This window comes from Lepisosteus platostomus, chromosome 5 (assembly GCF_059453375.1).
Source record: "Lepisosteus platostomus isolate fLepPlt1 chromosome 5, fLepPlt1.hap1, whole genome shotgun sequence".
Classification (NCBI taxonomy): domain Eukaryota; kingdom Metazoa; phylum Chordata; class Actinopteri; order Semionotiformes; family Lepisosteidae; genus Lepisosteus; species Lepisosteus platostomus.
Window position 1 is genome coordinate 17,119,711 of NC_142615.1, and position 21,695 is coordinate 17,141,405.

General features: G+C 42.1%; 3 non-coding genes across 3 annotated transcripts; all 3 read left to right on the forward strand.

The window, feature by feature from the left end:
• Positions 1 to 2,445: 2,445 nt before the first annotated feature.
• On the forward strand, positions 2,446 to 2,527 carry trnal-uag (transfer RNA leucine (anticodon UAG)). The gene has a single exon. It is a non-coding gene; the product is annotated as a tRNA-Leu (tRNA).
• A 16,533-nt stretch (positions 2,528 to 19,060) lies between these two features.
• On the forward strand, positions 19,061 to 19,132 carry trnap-agg (transfer RNA proline (anticodon AGG)). Its single transcript has one exon. It is a non-coding gene; the product is annotated as a tRNA-Pro (tRNA).
• Positions 19,133 to 21,248: 2,116 nt separating this feature from the next.
• On the forward strand, positions 21,249 to 21,320 carry trnap-agg (transfer RNA proline (anticodon AGG)). Its single transcript has one exon. It is a non-coding gene; the product is annotated as a tRNA-Pro (tRNA).
• Positions 21,321 to 21,695: the final 375 nt, after the last annotated feature.

The window sequence follows — 21,695 nt, forward strand, 5'->3', positions numbered from 1 at the left end:
ATCATCATCATCATCATTATTGCGTACACTTATATAGCGCTGTTCTGGATACTCCACTCAATGCGCTTTACAGGTAATGGGGACTCCCCTCCACCACCACCATTCTCCTGAATGATCACAGAGACTCAGGACCTCGGTTTAATGTCTCAGCCGAAGGACGGCACCTGTTTACAGTTTAGTGTCCCCGTCATTGTACTGGGGTATCAGGACCCGCATGGACCGCAGGGTGTGCGCCCAGCGACAGAAACCAGACGTGTGTCGGGCTCGGCTGCGAGCAGGACAATGACGTCATGGGGACAAAGCAGAGGAAATCAAAACGGTTCTATAAAAGACCTGTGTCAGCTGTTGGTTTGCAGTCTGGGCTCTAAATCCTCCGATCCGATTTTAAATCTCTCTAATACCTGAGCTGCGGCTTCTTCCGAGTATTTATTCGTATACTTATTATGTGTAAATGTATAGATGAAACCTTTCATATATTGTTCAGTTTAAATCAAAATGCTTTACTGATACAAGAGAGAAGTATAGTATGAAAGATGTGACAAATTTGTGATTTCTTGGAACAAAACGGGTTTTATTTGCATTCGAAATGAAGCGGATTTTTAGCGCGACACCCAAACCCTTTGTCTTTTTTAGAGTGATTTTTAAACAGACATAAATGTAGAAAATGTGTTTTTCTTAGTACTGCAATAGCAGGGTCAGTGGCGTAATGAATAACGCGTCAGGCCTCGCGTCGGAAAATTATAGGTTGGCCTGCCGTCTGGCTTGTTGCGTTTATACCACTTACATTCTTTTATATAAATGAACTCCACCTGAAAGCTATAGAAAACACTTTGGGTAAGTTGTCTGCAGCCTCATGTGAATTTTGACAACTTACCCAAAACACTGTACTGTCTGGAGATCAGCTCCAGCTCTGAACTCAATTGCAATGAAAAACCATGCGTAACAAAACTGGAGAACAGCTGAACTTGTGCTCAGTTCGGTGATGAGGGTTCAGAACTGTCCTTGTTGTAATTAGCACGAACTGCACAGGCTCTGAATCAGACCATGTCAATTAGTCTGATCAGTGTAGGACACGTTAATGTAGAATTATTAATAGGTTTATTAGTTAGTTAGTTCAGGTTTACCCACCTGAACTAATGTAGAATTATTACTTGGTCTGTCTCTTGTTTGTATATAAATGAATGTCTCTGACAACTTAATGTTAGTTTTTCAATGTAGGTCAGGCGTTGACATATGCACGGGTATACGAAATGTCTCACTCCTGATTCAACTCATGTTCTATAGGAGATTGGCGATTCCTCCTGTTTCTCGTACAACCATATCAGAACAGAAGCCTGTGTCACCCAGCTGTGATTCAAGATCGACTCGCATCTTTATCCCTTTTTTGTTCGTGATCATTATTTTCTTTAGTTATGATCAATATTGAACTTTTTCGAAATTAAATGACAATAATCAAACATGCAGGCAGATTTTTGAAAAGTATTCGGAATTGACAGGGTGCCCCTTTGGAACAGTCGTCAGAAAATGTGAGAAAATGAAAGTTATGTAATCTCTCCCACAAAGCATTGAAGATTGGAATCTGAGTATAAAAAAGCTACCCGTCTCCCAATGATAGGCAGGGATACACACCATGACTCGAATAGTCTCAGCGAACGTTAACACCTATGATATTACGAGTGCTTTGCACGTGTCGAATTTCAAGAAGGAACTACTACAACAGTTGTGGACATAATTCAATACCACCGGCAAAGTCCAATGCCGGCAACGTCTGCGAAAATAATGTTCACTCATGGAATTTGGTCTTTGAATGGCTGGCGGGAAAATTCATTTATACTCCTGTTGCACCCTCAGCTGAAACATGTTAAAATAACAACGCAGATTTGTTGGAGAACCTGACAAGAATTATTGGGTTAGCACTGTATGTATTCTTGTATATTTACTTTAATTTTAATATAAATGTAAACATGCATGCTGTATAATCTATTGCAATTTTAAAATATGTTAGCTGAGGAGGCGAGGGGGGCTATTATACCTTGTGAAACACGCAAGGAACTGTAAAAAGGCTGGTATTTGAATAAAATTGGCGATCACAAGAAAACCACAATTTATGTGGTATTATCATCAATATCCTTCAAAATCTACGTTCAAATGAAGGATTTGAAGAAACTATGAAAAAAGCAATAGTAGTAGCAGAGGATTTTGATTTTTGCTCTTCAAGTCAGTAGATCGACATAGAGTTGCGCCCTTACAAACAGCACAAAGGATGAAACCCACCTCCTTCGTTATTGCTATGTTTGTGCCGGTGAAAGTAGCATTTGTGCTATTGAAAGCATCTCGGAAGATGAAGGTGCAGTCACTTCCACATGTCATGATATCATTAGATCAAGAGCTGAAGCCTCCGGCATTTTCCAAGCCAGCAATGTGAGGAAGATGGAGCTGGTGGAAGGTAGCGTGGCCGAGCGGTCTAAGGCGCTGGATTTAGGCTCCAGTCTCTCTGGGGGCGTGGGTTCGAATCCCACCGCTGCCAAATGTTAATGTTTTAAGACCTGCAATACGATCAGTAAAAGCGCTTTTTGTTAGGCTGCGGGAGGTGTTTAGAGATAGACTTTCTAAAAGACAGGCTTAACATCAAGGCAGAAAAAATATTTTGTTTTCTCAACAGAAATTCTCTTTGGCACGTTCAGCTTTATGTAGGGAACAACATCTGCTGAGATCACTTTTGAAGCAGTGCACATGATAGTGTACCGGCAAGTACATTTAATATTGGCTGTGGTGGTGAGCTGCTTTTGTCTGTGAAACTTTTAATTCTTCACGCCGAATCATTGGCAGGGGTAAAGCTTATTAAATCTTTGAACATAGCGCTCCATCAAAAGTACTTTGTTCGTGATCAAAAGAGATCAGAGGATTATCTTCATGAATTCACATAGCATACCTTAAAGGAAAGATTTAAAAGGGGAATTGATTGTGCTACCTGATGTTGTTCCTGTGGTTTCTTTGGATACAAAGGTGAATGTTCTTTGACGTTCTGCTAGAGTATCCACTGGGTGGGTTTTATCGATTAGCTTGGATAGGTCATCAGTGCTCCGTCTCTGGAAAATAATCAGCACTGTTTTTTCCTGTGCTGTCTTTTAAAACATATAAGATCACGAGTTTACAGATTTCTCCAAATAACAACTATACATTTTAACCCAGCGGTTAGCATTCCTTCAATCCAATAGTTTTACTCTGGGTTAAAAGCAGTGCAATATACAGAGAGATGATATTCAAATATTTCAACGTTCTGTTGGATTACCTGTATGGAGATATCGCTCAGAATTCCTAATATGATTTTGAGTTCAGTTTTGCTTTACTACTTTCAGAGTCTTTTATTGACCTTGCTGAAGCAGAGAAGTGACATAATCACAAATGCGACCTACCTGTGCTGCTGTTTCTGGTTAATAATTATTATTGCGAGGAAAAAAAAACAGCTCCTTGCATTAAGAGCAAGAGCAACCAACGCGCTCTCTTGTTGAGTTGGGTTTTTTCCGTGGTGCTCTTCCTCAGCTGCAAAGTTATTTGGCGAGCAAGGACTTCTGAGAAGGAGCCTGAATCCGTCAAGAACTCTGAAATTCTAATATCGCACTACCGTCTTGTGTACAGAGATCTGCTTCTTCCTTTTTGAGTGTTTTGGTGTTTAAGAGCACACTTCCTACCTCGAATGTTAGTTTCAGGAGATGTGTTACCAGATCACAGATCATCTTGAAAAGATTTGGGATGCACTGGCTCAGTTATTTGAAGGAACCTATACCACCAATGCACTTCTGAGAAGCACCTGCACATTTTCGCAATCCTCTCTCTCACCTACAAAGTTATGAAGACACAGACGACCAACAAAAACTAATTTGATTCACTCAATTATTTGTCCATCTCTAAAGCCTGTGTGTATTGACGAGGCAATTCAAAAGCACATATTAAATAAGAACACGATCCTTCTTGTTACCATTCACGTGGTTGGAGTGTTGTTTCGCCCTTTAACATTCTTCTACAATATTTACAAAAGGGCTTTATCACTGGAGTTGTGTGCATCAGTCCATGAACATCAACTGTACTGCTGTTTTTCTATGCGTTATTTAATTGCAAGCACTTAAAAGATGCAAAAAGGTTTCAAAGAAAACATAATTGAAAGACAGTCGAGTAAGGAGGTAGAAAAACGCACTCCCCCATTGAAGAATCAACCACCGTCGCCCATGTGACTGGATATAAAAATAAATTATTCATTTCAATTATTCATGAAGGGTGGATTGTGGTCAGTAAACATATGCACATCTTTAAGTCAGTTCCACCATCTGTGCCATAGGGAATGTAGCTCAGTGGTAGAGTGCATGTTTTTCATGTATGAAGTCCTGAGTTCAATCTCTGGCGTCTCTAGATGTCTTATATTATTGTGCTCACATCGCAATCTTCTGTTGAGTAAGAACTCTTTGCTCGTGTTCATAGAGAGCCAGGTTTACACAATTAAATTCAGTCACACACGAAGTGCTACAGTCTTGCTCTGCTGTTTTAAATGTACCTCCAAAGCATTTCGTTGTGTTAACTACCAAATGATTTGAACTAATTTTACGTCATATTCAGGAAATCCAGAGAAGGTCATCAGACTTTTAGTGGCTGTTGAAGAAAACACCTGTTGAATCTCACCAGGGATTTCTTGAGAGATCATTCAGCGAGCAAGTCCTCCCTCTGGACTCCAAATATTTTGGGTTAAACTGTTATTCACATACTCTAACGAAGAGAAACATTAGTGTCTTCCGGTGTGTGAGCCCATTTCTAAAAAAAAAAAGTTATATAAATTGAATTGTTCTACTTTTTAGGCTTGCATAGTCTTATTAATATTTCAGTTAAATCTTTTTTTCTGTAGTAACATCAGTTGATATTAATATTAGTCCTGATTTATAATTTTTTTGTCATGGTTGATCTTAAATAATTTTGTAATTAGTTTCAGTTTTGAAAAATCATGCAGAGAAGCTACCAAAACTGGTAATGTTCATATAATGTGTAATGCAATAGCAGCATTTTGGGTTGAAAACAAAAAGTATATCTTGGTATGAATCCTAACACTTCATAGACAGCGTTCTAGGACTTTTCGCTTCAGATAAAGTTGTCAATACATCATAGATTTCTACTCGATCAATATCAGCAGTGTTATCGCTACCGAACGCTAAATATAGATCCTGGCAATACTTCGTGAGATCTTCGTAAGAAAATCCAAAATACTACGGAAGGAATCAAATTTATATGTTTCTTTGGATCGAGAAGATGATCATTATGAGACTCAAAACATGCCTGTCTTTTCTTTTTTCGAGGACAAATGGATTATTGAGGTGTAAAGATGGGTTCAAAACCAAAATCACCTGCTATCGCTGCTGTTTCTTCAAATCCTTCAACTGATCATCGATATCGAGGAATAATATATAGTTTCTTCAAATCCTTCAACTGATCATCGACATAGAGAAATAATATTATACAATTGTGGTTTTCTGTTAATTGCCAATTTGACTGTAATTACATCTTCGTTTACAGATGTCTTGCATGTATCACAAGGTATAATAGTCGTCGTGCGTCCTCAGTTAAAATGTACGACAAAAGTACAACATTTATGGTTACATCCATATTAAAATGAAGGTAAATATACCAAGATATTAAAATACAATTGTACAGTCCTAACTTAATAATGCCTGTGAAGTTTTCCAACAAATCCGAACTGTAATTTTGAAATATTATAGCTGAGAATGAAAAGAGAGTACAAAGATCAAATTCAATGAGTGAAAATGCACCAGTAGTTCTCTAAACTGAGTTTCTTCCCTGAAATGACTTGCTTGCGAAGCACCAAGCAGCCTTGAACGGATCGCGGAAATCAAATATACAGTACAGATGGATTCAGAGTGTGCTTTCCAACTTTTGTGCAACAATTACCTTTGATAGGGTGGAGTTGTCTTCACAATCTGGGTTAAATAAAAAGGAGTGACGTCAGTGTTAAACAGCTTTCCTTCTTGGAGAACAACGGTTGTGTTCCATATTTCTAATTATTTTGGTTTCAAGATCGCAATTTAGTGTGAAACATAAAAGCTAGCTGGATAAGCTTTATTAATTTCCCTCATGGGATCAATAAAGTATCTACAGCAGTGGTTCTCAAACTTTTTGGACCAAGTACCACCCCTAATCCAACCAAAGCATCCAAGTACCACCTACAAGTCATCATCTCATAGGAACCCCAGAAATAAATATTATAATAATGAACTTTATTTGATATAGCGCCTTTAAAGGTGGCTTCTCAAAGTATTTTACAGAAAAAAAACATTAACAACAACTAATAAAAAAGCACCATTTCAGTGAGAGGGGTGAGCCTATTTAGTTGAGCAAAGGAGATGTGAATTAATTTTTCGAGCCTTGATACAATTCACAACAGAGTCTAACAGATATTAAATCGTCAGGCATTTTCTTGACGGCAAAAGTCTCGCGGTGGATGTTGTAATGCGTACATTAATTTCTGGAGCAACCTCTCTAATTCGTGCAACTGCACCGTTATGTCGGCTTGTCATAGCTCTAGCACTGTCTGTACAAACTCAGACGCATTTTATCAAGTCGAGGCCATTCTCTTCGAAAAATTCATTCAGAAGCTGAAATATGTGCTCTCCTGTAGTTCCTCTTGGTAGCGGTTTACAGAACAGAAAGTCTTCATGGGACATACCCTCAAACTCGTATCTAACGTAAACGAGCAAATTGGCCAAATCGACTACAGACTCATCTAATTGCAGTGAAAAACATCTGCTCATCTTAACGCGCTCTATCAGTGTACTTTTGATATAATCCTTCATTTCAATAATTCTATGAATGACTGTGTCTTTCAGGGGGAGGGGGGCAGCAGGTCGAGCTGTTTAGCAGCTTTTTCTCCACACATAATACGTGTCAGCTCTTTTGCCAACGTTAAATAAGGTTCTTCAAAAATAGTGTAGCTTACCTGCTTTAGCAATCCGCAAGCTTGCATTTTTCCGTGTTTCTGTTTTTATTTCCGTATTTATTTAAAGTTTTTATTTCATGCGCATGGGAGCGAAACACAGAGACGCTTGGTGTATTTTTCTCAAATTCGAACAGTTCTTAAATATTTTTCTGTTATCACGCTTTCGTGTGCTCACAAGATTGCCTGCGTTCGTAGCACGTATTTCTTTGCATTCCTGTGTTTACAATGTTGGCATTGTTCCAAAATCACGCACATTTTCCTTTCTCCCTATTTGCTGGAGATACAATAGCTTTTTTTAAATACAATTGGTCACTTGCATCCGTAGCACGCATTCCTATAGAGTGGTATAGAATTACAGAGTATCTCTTGTGTCCACTGAAGTATTAGCATGCACTGTATTGTAGTACGTAGGCTGCGTATTCGACACGTATTAAAATACAAAATATGAAAACCCGTCCCGATTTTGCAGTGCACACTACACAGTTCCAGGGTCATTTGGCGTACCACCTGGTGGCACTCCACGTACCACTGCCGGTACGCGTACCACAGTTTGAGAACCACTGATCTACAGTATCTATAAATCTCTTACACGTCATTTACAATGGCTTTTCAACTAATAGCCCGTGCAGGGATCAAACCCTAGCTATTGGTACAGTACAAGTTGCGTAAGGCTCTGTAACGCGCAGATGAGAAACTAACCTCTACTTCTTCATTATATACACAGTGAGCTATATATGCGAGCTTACTGCCTCCTACGGGCTCTGTATTTGATTGCGGTACAAGACTGGCCGTGGAGATAAAGTGAGACGGGTGTGTACATTAAAAGGCTCATAGTGTCCCTGGGAGGGCTCAAACCAGCACCCTTTTGGTTAACAACCGAACCACAAAGACTCATGTACAGCTTAACACTTCTCGGTCTCAGTGAAAGTGATACACTCCGTAAAATTTCCAGAGATTCATTTATTTTTAAAGGAAAATCACCAACAGCGGCCGAGATCTACTGGAGTTTTTTCATTCTATACTGCGATTTCTGAAGGGTACTCTGTGAAAATACAAATTTTGATGAGAAGGGATGGACATATAAGGTCAAAAGGCTTGGGGAATTGAACTTTAAGGTGAAGACTGCGGGTTCAGTAGCAGCAGAACCTGATCAGTATCAGTTGACTCCGATATACTTCGAAAATGAACTTGGGGATTTAGAGTCAGACGTGCTACCGTTGCACCATGGGGTACTTAAGTTAAAAAAATAGGGAAAAAAAATCAGTGTTCCTGGATCTGTAATTGAGAACAACACCTGCACAAGAGCTGCGCAGGAAGAATTAAATGTGGTCTGGGATGAAGAGACTCTCTTCAGAAGAGCGGCGCTCTTCACAGGAGATTTTTTTTTGTGAAGTTGATTTGTCTCCTTTGGGAAATTCAAAGGTGCTGATAGCCGTGGCGCAAAGGTAGCATATCTGACTCCAGATCAGAAGGCTGCATGTTCAAATCACATTGAGGTCTGCTTTTCGTTTTTCAGGTTCTGCTCGTCCTAAACACGGAATTCACACCATGTAGTTGAGTTCTATCTGTACACCACATAGATAATCTAAACAAAATAGAGCCCTACTGGACATACAGTTAGGATCTCACACAGCGAATACCCTTGAACACAAGAGAGAAGGCACAGTTCACATCTGCGAAACATCACATCCGTCTTAAGAGAGAGCTACATCAGAGAATGGAATCCCGGAAGTTTCAAATAACTTCTTTTAATACAGGTTCAAGCAAACCTGAAAGTTAGGGAGTTTCCGGACACTTTTGTTTTATTAAAAAGTGTCTGAAGCCTGAAACTGTAATTTGAAAAAAAAAAACGCTATTGGACGTTTTCTCTATGAAAAAAAAGACATTTTTCCCTTGCACGATTTCTCGTTTTTTTATCAAAGCGTACAGAAATAAAAAAGAAGAAGAAATAGTGTTGCAAAAGAACTCTGTCGCCCTTGGGAGATGTCAAACGCATTGGACATGAAAAATGCCGGATAAAAGCCAGTTCTCTTCGTTTCTCAGTGTCGGGGCTGCTACTGTATGTAAAAGAGGCAATTTGCTCTGAGAGCAGGTTCAGCGCTTTCTGAACGCAGATGTCTCAGAGCGGTGTGTCCAAGAGGCTGTAAAAGGTGATGGTGGTCCTGTCACCGTAGCTTATTTGGTTTAAGTGCCTCTTTATTGAACAAAAGAACTGTGATTCAAATCCCAGCCGTGTCTTTCTTCCTATCTTGTAGTACAGAACGTACCATCTTGGGCAATCACAAAGGGCTTGATTTCGTTAAATGCATGTGTTCATTTCCTTTCTGGTAAACTTGTTTTTGATTAAATTCACACAGCTTGTGAAACATGAAATTCAGTTCTTGGTTATCAGTGCAGAAGAAATATTACCGGCTGGCAAAATAAACGGTAAGAGATTATTATTTTTTTGATTCGAGAAGAGACTCCACCAGTCAGTCTCTGTGGCGCAATCAGTTAGCGTGTTTAGCTATTAACCGAAAGGTTGGTGGTTCAAGTCCACCCAGGGGTGGGTTTCTTCTGTGATGTAAACATTGTTTTCACATAGGTCGATTGGATTTCTCAGCTAAACCATAGCCATTTTAATATTTGTAGGAAATGTGACTGTTCAACACTTGTCAAAAATGTCCAATAATGCCCAACATCGCAACTCCCCAGAAAACCATATTCACCCAAGAAAAATGATCGTTGAATCGTCATTTATACTCCCGTCACATCCTCTGCTGAAATATTTTAAAAATACAATGCAGATTTGTTTGAGAACTTGACAAGCATTGTTTTGTTAGCACTGTGCAGTTGGATGTTGATATTTGGACATATTTACCTTAATTTTAAACTGTAAATACCGTCCAATCTATTGTAATTGTGTTGTAATATTAAATTATGTAAGCTGAGGATGCAAAGGGGTGAAAGGGAAAGGTCAGAGGGTATAGTAACAACAAGGTTAGGATTGGTGGAGGGGTGTTGATGGTAGGGGTGTTGATGGTTTTTCTCTGTAGAGGATGATTGAGTTTTTTATCCTTCTCTGAAGTGAGAAACTAGAAGAGTGCAGTTGAGAGATCTGATGAGGTTAGTTATAAAAGGAAGTTGATGTGGAGCTCTTAGTCGTAAGAATTCCTTAATGTCTTTGATGTTGTCATCAAAGATAAACTGCAGTAAGCAAAGATAAAAAGAAAATTATCTGTGCATACTGCCCTGTCTTTCTAACACCTGAAGAAGGCTCCACGGCCAACACGTCGTGTTTCCTTGCTTCTCTTTTCAGCATGGAATAACCCTTTACTTGTTCCTTTGCAGCCTACGCATGCTGACGCAGCTACTCACCTGATATTTAACATTCCTATAATCACAACTATGAATGTCCACTGTGGGTATTTTTTCCATGATTATTTATTCTATCATTGAAGCATATTTTATGTCATACCGAAGTGTCATAATCACCGAATTTTTTTTTTTTCATTTAGAAAGTCAGAAAATGATAAATCACTATGAATTGCATTAAGCCTGTTCTGATCTAGAGTTTCTATATACTTTAACATGCCATGTTCACAATGTCACAACTCAGAAATGCAACAGTGAAGTGTTGTAATTACCAATGTACATAGTGTTGGAACATTGAGATGTTTTGGTAATGAGGAAGGAGGGACATGCCATGTTCACAGGGTCATATTTGAAAAAATGGCACTGTAAAATTTCCTAAAGTTCAGGATTTTGATAGTCTGTTCCATTGTCTCTCACACCTCAGTGTCAGAATTTTTAGATGTTTTTATAACCAGGGGGTAGGTTTATAGCAAGAAGCAGGAAGTGCCATCACCCGTTGCTCATCCTCGGTTAACCATATATTCTCATATGCCATGTTCTAAATGTCCCATTTATATTAAAAAGTTCTTGTAAAATGCAAGATTTTAAGACTTTTTATGATCAGAAGGCAAGGTCGTGGTAAATATGCAGAAAGTGCCTGTGAACTTATGTTTTGCCTTTGTCTTATTTACTTATTGTGTTTGTGTGATTGTGAGTTTTGAAAATTGGTTTACAATTTTCTGAAATGTGTTTCACACAAAAATGTTATTTGGATAGTCACTACTTACATATTCCCATTTACTGAGGATAAATACAGTAATCCATCCTGATTAGTACTTTTAAAAATTACTGTAAAGAGCCATCTACAGGCGAAAGGCGGCATAACAACACAGCAGCAGCATTAAAGGCAGAAGAAGAAGCTGGCGAATAAGAAGCCAGCTTCAGCCTCGTTAATGCAATACCATTGGGTGAGGTGGAAAAATATTTCTTGCTCTGAATCCTAACATTTTTATAGGAGGTGTTCTAGTACTTCTTGCCTCAGATAAAATTGCCAATACACTTAATTTCTACTCCATCAATATCAGCAGCGTTATCGGTACTGAGTCCTAAATGTACGTCCTGTCATCATATAAAATGTCAAAAGTTTCGACTGCATTCAACTGATCAAATTTCTCTTCGATGACAGTTATAATTTTATCCAAAATACATCCGAAACAAATTTGCACTGTTTTTTTTTTTAATCCAGAAGAGCATCATCATGAGACTCAAAACATACCTGTTTTTTCTTCTTTCCAGGAGGAAGGATTGTTCAGATTCAAACATTGGTCCAAAATCAATGTACTCTCCTATCGCTGTTGCTTCTTTAAATCCTTCATTTGAACGTCGATATTGAGGGATGATATCGTACAAATTGTGGTTTTCTTTTAAAGCAAATTATATTAAAATATGAGCCTCTGTTATAGTTGTCTTGGACGTTTCAGAAGGTATAATAGACCCCCTTGTGCCCTCAGCTAAAATATGATAAAATACAACAAAATGTATTTACATAGAACAGCATTTAAGGTTACATGTATATTACAATTAAGATAAATATACAAAAGTATTAAAATACAAATGTACAGTCCTAGCATAATCAGGCTGTCCAACTGTCTTTTTTGCTTGTCAAGTTCTCCAACAAATCTGTGTCGTAATTTTAAATATTCTAACTAAGGATGCATCGAGAGCATAAATGAATTCTTCTGCTAGCCGTTCGAAGATCAAAGTCCTTGGCTGAATATGATGTCCTTGAATGTTGGTCATTATTTGCCATTCCCAGTGATATTGACTTACATACTTAATTGTTTAACAAAAACATTCACATTTCTTGCAAAAATCAAGTGGGTTAAGGTTTTGCTAAGAAATCTGAATAAGTAGAGATGAGGTTTACATTGCAATAATGAGAAGTGCATTTCTGGGTGGGCTCAAACCACTAACCTTTTAATTAACAGAGACTCACGTGTGTCCCTTTTCTCCATTTGCAAGCTTAAAAAAAAGAAAATAATGCTTTTTTCTTACCAGCCTGCGATATACAAGGCAAGATTTGTATTTCATCTTTAACAAGCTGTATGAATTTCATGAAAAGCAAGTTGTTCCAGAAAGAAAATGAAAACTTGCGTTAAACAAAATCAAGCTGTACGTAATCATCCATAGTGATACATTTTGTAAGACAAGACAGGAAGAAAAGCACTGCTGGGATTTAAGCATCTCCTGTTTAAGAGGAAAGCATGTTAACCAAATCAGCCAAAGTGCCCTCAGTGTATCAACACCATGTCTGAGTCAGTGATTGCAGCTGACTGTCACTGGAGGACAGTTCATCGTGAACAAGTCAGCCTGCATAATGAGGGGGAAGAGACTGACTTCTGTGACGCAGTATCGACAGATACTAACCTTCTGTCCAACTGTTCTCTGCTGCATTCTGGAGTAGCAGGTAAATATTGGTTTCCATGCGTGTGTAGGGGTTTTGTGTATTTACTGGGACAATTATTAATTGTAGCAGTAAGTCACAAAATGATTCTTTGATGGCTATTAGAAAACCGACTTTGCGGGTTAACTCATTAACGCTCACACACAGATACTAATACACTTATTAATACATAAAATGTGCATATAAACATAACATATCTTAAGAGTGTGGGTTAGCAGAATACAAAAGGTATATATTAAATCATGAAGAGTTCCAAACCAAGAGGGACATACATTCAGTATACCATTCATTTAGACTGTTTCGTAAATGAACTGGGATTACAACTTCTACACTAGATACTCAAAAGCAAGTACATCACTCATAGGTATTAGATTGATATCAATTGTGGTTGAGGTAACAATTGAATTCTCGAGCTGTAATGCAGAATGTTGAATACTCATCCGATCTGTGTGGATTCAGATCTCCCGCAGACACAAAGAAGCAGTGGCAGGCTGTTGTTGTGTGCAATCGGCACTCTCTGGCTCGGTGCCAGGCAGTGGCCGGTGCGGCTGGCGAGAAGGAGAGGAGGGAGAGATTCCTGCTGCGATGCGCTGCTAATGCTCTTTGAAGACTGGCTAGTTAGTGTTGGCTGAAACTAGCAGAGCTTGTGCACATGGAAAGTGACTACGGGTCCAAGCCAGTCACACTCTTTAGATGGGAAGAAGACTAGTTCGTTCCCGATGTAGCGCTAGTCCTGAATCCTGAGATTCAGCTGTCGACAGTTCCAACCGTAGTTCACTCGTTGATCAGGCGAGCTTTGAAGGTGGAGTACCCGCGGTTCACGGGGCTTGCTGCTGGGCTAACCTCGGGCGGATCCTTTGGTTATGCATGGGCAACCTCCGTTCTCGACTCTTAAAACAAAGTTAAGTCCTGGCACTCGGACACACTGGCCGTCACGTGATTGTCCGAGCTGAGTCTGAGAATGTCCTGGAGGGGCACCTTCTGGGCATCGTGCTGCCTGTTTTATCTGGAGGAACTACGGTAGTTCAGTGGCTTAAAGTTCCGCGGGCATTCGAGACCCACGTGGGGGTTACCCTGCCCTACCAGTTCCTGATTGGCTGATTGAGGTGGAGGATGAGTAACAGTGACCTCTGACCTTAGGGTTGTAAACCTTGGGATGAACCTCTCCCATGGAATCTCCCAGACAGTAAGGCGCCAGAGATGACCACTTATTAGGGTGGCTGGTGAATCTCAGCCTTGGGAGCTGTTCCTTATCAGGAAACTCTATCAGCTAGAAAAACACCTTAAATGTGAACCAGATGGAATGGCCTCTCTGTATCCAGCTGCACTGAGATGAGGGAGAGAGGGACTGGCAAGGGAGCAGCAAACTTAATTCCTGTATTTTAAATATGCCTTGCCGCTACAGAAGTGTCCTTAGAAGAAAAACATCTTCTATGATAGTGGTACAGTCCATCACACCCCTCCTATAGCCTTTCAAAGAGAAAAAAAAACTGACAACAAAGTATGTCTATGTGTGGTAATCAACCAGGTCTTACAAACATTCTTAAACCCTTCCACCTCCTTTCATCGCAAATGATTTGTACATGTTAGAAGGTTAATTTTGGCTTCTGATATTATGGTGGATTAAGAGTCCTGAAATCTTTGTAGAAGTACAAAGATGAAAGAAAGGGCAGTGTAATCATGGCCAAGAGAAGGCAAATGTTGGACTATCTGCTTGGATTGAATGGAGCAAAACGTAGGCAACTCCTTGAGCAGAACCTGCTTCATCCTTCAGACTGGGGTTTCTGAAGATCTGTACATTTGAACTTTCAAAGTGACTAAAGTAAAGGAGTTTTCCCTTTTTACCACATACTTCCCACAGATCAACACTAACAGAGAGCCTAATTCCAGACAGGATTCAATCACTGTCTCTCAGGCATCCCAGCAGTGGATTTCATGACTTCAGAAAGCCATCTTCACCAGTGGAGAACTCAATGCTCTGAGGTTTACTGGCAGAGTCTCACACTGGGTAATGTTAGATGTTGATAAATAATGTCCTATGGAATTCTACTATTGATAAATTCTACTATGGAACTGCGATGTGTCTTGAAAAAAATCAAATGATAGTGGTACAGTCCAGCACAGCCTTTAAAAGAGAAAAAAAAAAACAAGGTAAGTCTGTGGTGTAATCAACTAGGTCTTGCAAACATACTTAACCTCTTCCAGCTACCAACATTACAAATGCTGTTTACACATTAGATGGTTATTTTTGGCTTCTGATATTATGGTGGATAAAGAGCCCTGGAATCTTTGTAGAAGGACAAAAGAAGGAAAGAAAGGGCAGTGTAACCATGGCCAAGAGAAGGGAAATGTTGGGGAGAGCTTTTTTCACTTTTTATCATTGTTTTTCCAGCCCAACAAAGATCAACATATATGAGCAGGCGTCCTGTGCCAAATCCAATCTGCCTTCCTTCCAATCATACAGGAATGTGAGTGAATTAAATATTGACATATGAAAATACACAAAAATATGCAATCACACTGTAGTGTGCTTTCTGAAGGCACCAGTTCTGTAGGGTTTGGGCATTTACTGGGACAATTATTAATTGTAGCAGTAAATCACAAAATTGATTCTTTTGATGGCTTTAGAATCCAACCATGCGACATAACTCAAAGAACGCACACACACAGGTACTAATACACGAGGATACATTTATTAATACATAGAATATGCATATAAACCTAACAGATCTTATCGAGAGGGTTATCAGAATACAAAAGGTATATATTCAATCAGTTACAAAGTGTTACACATATCAAAAGGACATACGTTCAATATATCATTCATTTAGACCGTTTCGTAAATGAACTTGGTTATAACTTCTACATTAGATACTCAAAACAAGTACATAACTCTTAGGAATTAAATGGATATCAACTGGTTGGGATAACAATTGAATTCTCGAGCAGTAATGCAGTGAAGTTGAATACTCATCCAATCTCTGGGGATTCAGATATCCTGCGGACTCAAAGAAACAGTTGCAGGCTGTTGCTGTCCAATCCGCGCTCTCTGGCTCGGTGCCAGGCTGTGCTGTGCGGCTTGCGACGGTGCGCTGCTGATGCTCACTGACCGGCTAGTTAGTGTTGGCTTTAACTAGCAAAGTTTGCGCACAGGAGAAAAGATGACTGTGGGTCCCAGCAAGTCAGGAAGAAGACCAGTTCGTTCCTGATGAAGCGCTAGTTCTGAATAGTGATTCAGCTGTCCACAGTTCCAACCTGTTCACGAGGCCTGCTACTGGTGCTAACCTCGGGTGGATCCTCTGGTTACTCTCTGGCAACCTCCGCTCTAGACTCTTAGAACAAAGGAAAGTTCTGGCACTCGGACACACTGGCCGTTCCGTGGTTGTCTGGGCTGAGTCTCAGGATGGTCAGGAGGCGCTCTGCGAGAATGTCCTGCCCTTGGGAGCCTTCTGCTCCTGGGCCGTCCTGCCCTGGAATTCTCCTTTGAATTCCCTTTAGAAAAGTCCACAGAATTCTCCTGAATCTTACTACAGGCTCTCTGTGTTTCTTGTTTTTACCTGGAGGAACTTCAGCTCGTTGATTGGTGAAAGTTCCATGGGCATCAGAGTCCCACGTGGGTTACTTGGCCCTTCCAGTCCCTGATTGGTTGATCAAGGTGAGATATGAGTCATTTACTCCTGACACCTAGGAATGCAGTCCAGATGTCCATCTGGCACTCCCTAGACAGATAGGCGCCAATGGATGACCATTGATCATGATAGCCAGGCTTAGCTAAGTGCATCCCCCTTTGGGAGCTGTCCCTTATCAAAGGAAACCTTAAATCAGCCTGCATGAATAGTTTCTCTGTGGCTGCACCACAGAGATGAACAGAGATGGGGCCTCATTTGGGAAGGCTCAGAACACTTAATTCTTTCTTATTAATAAGCCTCGCTGCTACAACACATATGCAGTTTGAGCAAACATAAGACAATAACCAAGTACCACAAACTACCAGGCATCTAGTATCATTAGCAGTTCAGGTGGGGAGCTGCATCACCATGTGTAGGCTGCAAAGGAACAAGTAATAGGTCTATTCCATGCTTAAAAGAAAAGAAAGAAAACACAACATTTCAGCCGTGGAGCCCTCACACCTGAAGAAGGCTCCACAGCTGAAACGTTGTGTTTTCTTTCTTCTCTTTTCATCTAGTGTCATTAGCCTTTTAACAGTTCCTGTCAAAATAAAATAGAAATGGATAACATTCTAGAGAGAGTTTGAAATACCAAGGTACAATTTAAAACATATCTCTTCCACTACAACCACAATATTTTGGAGAGATCGTTGAACCTCACTGTTCTGACATGTCCGTTAGCCTCCGTCCTGCTTCAGCAATGAATGTGGCGGGGCACATTCTGAGGGAGATGAGGTCAATCATGTGACAGGAAAACCACGCTATGCTTTTTTTTGAGATCCTGAAAAGGACAGAAGGGCCATGTATATGTGTGCAGCTGGATATGTAATTACAGGTGGCGTAGCAGATTCTGCTGAAGCCCCACTGCCTGGTGTGGACGGTAGCTGTGTATATTGCAGCAGAATTGTGCATGTGAGATCAAGGGGGCATGTCATGTGTTTCAGCACTTCACTCCCTTCAGTAGCACATGATTCCCTGAGTTCGTTGGATGACCTGTGGACCGATCTTTCACGATGAAGAATTCCTTAAGAAGAATAGATCTCGGCCCACCATCCCAATGCCTCCGTCTCAAAACAGCAACCTCCCACTGCCCTTAGTCTGCAAGGCAGTCCTTTCAAATGCGATGACAACGCCTAGACCTTCGTTGCCTTTTGTACGAGCTGAACTTTTGTGCTCATCAATTCAACGCTCTTTCCATCAACTCATCTTGTCTTTTGACGCTTCGTGTTTTGCGCTCCTTTGACTATCGGCATATCGGGTGACTGCAAACACTGAAGTTCTTGCTTACGGAGTGTGGAACATTGTTTTCAAGTGATCGCTGTTCTGTCATGTTGACGCCGAGTGAATCTTTCTTTGGCAACATGGGCAGGCTGACAGCAGTGCGAGCGAAAGTAATGGCAAATTTCTTGACTTATTTCTGAATGTGAATGTTCTTTAGAAAAGGGATGCGGCGTTGCTTATCGCCCGTGTAAAGGTCACGCATTCCAGACGTGGTTATGAGCGAACAGTTGCCGCAAGTGTTTGAAAAGAGCAAGAGAGGAAGCAGCCCTGCCCCGTGTGAGGATCAAACTCAGGCCCTTCAGATGACGAGACTGACGCACTACCAATTACGCCAACAAGCCCAGCTGCAGGACACACACCGGAAAGTTTGCCTCACATGGATTTCAGTCGCCCGTTCCCTAATCTTTAGACGCCCTCTGCTGAATGTTGCATTTGCCTTTTGATCTCACCGATACATTTTTGGTCTGTTTCTGTTGCGAGTCCGTCTTTCAGATCTCACCTAGCATAAGTCTCTCTGGCTGAAGTGGCCTCTCTGCTTCAGCATCGTGCCCTCACTCAGCCATTAAAAATGTCACTCGGACTTCTGACAAGCTGACATGAAATGTCTGTCTCGGACGTCCAATTGGACTAACCGTGGGGAGCAGGAGAGCGGAAAAAGACCCATATGCGTGGCGGCAAGACGGGAAAAAGGCCCGGGCTCATTAGTGCAAAGAGTTCAGGAATGCCGTATAGAAACCTATGCCCTCAGGGAGCGGACGTGGGGCGCCCTGGTGCTAGGCGGGTCTCAGGACATCCGAACCTCAATGCTGAGCGAGGACAGAGTGCAAGACCCGGAAATATATAGCCCAAGGGAAAGAGAGGGACAGGAAGGACAGCAGACCAGAAACTAGGGACAGGACAGAGAAGGAGCGCCCCCTGGCTGCAGAGGGCGTGACAATGTCAAGAGAGAGTGGCGGAGACGCTTAAGCCAGAGAGAAGATGAAAAGGGGGTGTGGCAGCGAAACGCTTGACAGCTGCACGATGCTCATCAAGCTCTAAGCACACACCTGGAGGATGCGGGAATTGATCCTGATACCTCCCACATGCAAAGCAAGCGCTGTACCATACAAACCAACCCCCCTCGCTGGGGCTTATGCCTCGACGTCACCTAGTTCCGCTTGTTCCCCTCTTACCGGGCACAGTTCACTGCCCTTCGTCTGCAAGGCAGTCGTGTAATTGCGGCTTTCTTGACTTATTGATGAAGGTCTGACTGGACGAGCGAATGACGCCTCTCCCCCATCCTCAAGCTCGCTGACAGATTGAAATGGAAAGTGCTGCCGTGGCTCGTTGGTCTAGTGGTATGATTCTCGCTTAGGGTGCGAGAGGTCCCGGGTTCAACTCCCGGACGAGCCCTTGTGTGCACCTTTCCTCCTCTTCCACAAGACTGGGAACTGATATCCACATCACTTCGCAACGTCTGCTTATGACAAACGATGGAATGTGACTAATGACTGAACGAGCCTGGTGAATTCTCATCACGTGGCACAATGAGAGCGTGCAGTCAGCTGTCCGAGGCGGCAACCTCATTGCTCGTTCAAAAAAACACGTACTGAAAACTCATCACCACTATGTCGTAGATGAGCACCGCGATCGCTTGTTGTCATGCGTCCTTACTTGGGAAATGCAGAAGCAAAAACTGCCCTCTCTCAGCCACCGAAACGTGTGCGGCTCGCCTTGCGCTCTCTGCGCCTCGCATATTTGTGGAGCTGTCTGCTCTTCTTTCTGTTGAAGTAATCAAGTTACGGGGCGTCCTGCAGCCTATGATGTTCTCACTGAGAGCTTTCAAGATTTGAAGGAAAACTACGAGCTTGATTGCTCAAGTCGAACGAATGTGATTGTTAAGCAATCGATGATCAAAAGCACGTCTTCTAACAATTCCTGAGAGTATTATCAGCACTGTTTTCACTCGGATATACTTTTCACTTGCTAAGCTGACAAATTGGACGAGAAAATGCCGGAGACGCACTCAGTGCAGACTGAGGTTGGGAAGGAGGTGTGGCCCTTCAACGCTTGACAATTGAAGGACATTCTCTCCGCAACGGAGGAGCACCTGTCAGAAGTCACAGAGGCTAAATGAGAGCACCAGGCTCCTGGAGCTCTAAACTCAGACCTGGAGGATGCGGGCATCAATCCCGCTACCTCTGGCATGCTAAGCGAGCGCTCTACCATTTGAGCTCATCCTCCTCGCTTCATGCTTCTCGGCATCATGTCTTACCGCCTCTGCCCCTCTTACCGGGCACCGCCCACTGCCCTTGGTCTGCAAGGCAGTCCTTTCAAGTGCGATGACGACGCTGGGACCTTCGTTGCCTATTGTACGAGCTGAACTTTTGTGCTCATCAATTCAACGCTCTTTCCATCAACTCATCTTGTCTTTTGACGCTTCGTGTTTTGCGCTCCTTTGACTATCGGCATATCGGGTGACTGCAAACACTGAAGTTCTTGCTTACGGAGTGTGGAACATTGTTTTCAAGTGATCTCTGTTCTGTCATGTTGACGCCGAGTGAATCTTTCTTTGGCAACATGGGCAGGCTGACAGCAGTGCGAGCGAAAGTAATGGCAAATTTCTTGACTTATTTCTGAATGTGAATGTTCTTTAGAAAAGGGATGCGGCGTTGCTTCTCGCCCGTGTAAAGGTCACGCATTCCAGACGTGGTTATGAGCGAACAGTTGCCGCAAGTGTTTGAAAAGAGCAAGAGAGGAAGCAGCCCTGCCCCGTGTGAGGATCAAACTCAGGCCCTTCAGATGACGAGACTGACGCACTACCAATTACGCCAACAAACCCAGCTGCAGGACACACACCGGAAAGTTTGCCTCACATGGATTTCAGTCGCCCGTTCCCTAATCTTTAGACGCCCTCTGCTGAATGTTGCATTTGCCTTTTGATCTCACCCATACATTTTTGGTCTGTTTCTGTTGTGAGTCCGTCTTTCAGATCTCACCTAGCACAAGTCTCTCTGGCTGAAGTGGCCTTTCTGCTTCAGCATCGTGCCCTCACTCAGCCATTAAAAATGTCACTCGGACTTCTGACAAGCTGACATGAAATGTCAAGAGAGAGTGGCGGAGACGCTTAAGCCAGAGAGAAGATGAAAAGGGGGCGTGGCTGCGAAACGCTTGACAGCTGCACGATGCTCTCCATGCAAGGCGTGACCACAGGCTAAAGGACACCTTTTGGCACATCAAGCTCTTAGGACACACCTGGAGGATGCGAGAATTGATCCTGCTACCTCCCACATGCAAAGCAAGCGCTGTACCATACAAACCAACCCCCCTCGCTGGGGCTTATGCCTCGGCGTCACCTAGTGCCGCTTGTTCCCCTCTTACCGGGCACAGTTCACTGCCCTTCGTCTACAAGGCAGTCGTGTAATTGCGGCTTTCTTGACTTATTGATGAAGGTCTGACTGGACGAGCGAATGACGCCTCTCCCCCATCCTCAAGCTCGCTGACAGATTGAAATGGAAAGTGCTGCCGTGGCTCGTTGGTCTAGTGGTATGATTCTCGCTTAGGGTGCGAGAGGTCCCGGGTTCAACTCCTGGACGAGCCCTTGTGTGCACCTTTCCTCCTCTTCCACAAGACTGGGAACTGATATCCACATCACTTCGCAACGTCTGCTTATGACAAACGATGGAATGTGACTAATGACTGAACGAGCCTGGTGAATTCTCATCACGTGGCACAATGAGAGCGTGCAGTCAGCTGTCCGAGGCGGCAACCTCATTGCTCGTTCAAAAGAACACGTACTGAAAACTCATCACCACTATGTCGTAGATGAGCACCGCGATCGCTTGTTGTCATGCGTCCTTACTTGGGAAATGCAGAAGCAAAAACTGCCCTCTCTCAGCCACCGAAACGTGTGCGGCTCGCCTTGCGCTCTCTGCGCCTCGCATATTTGTGGAGCTGTCTGCTCTTCTTTCTGTTG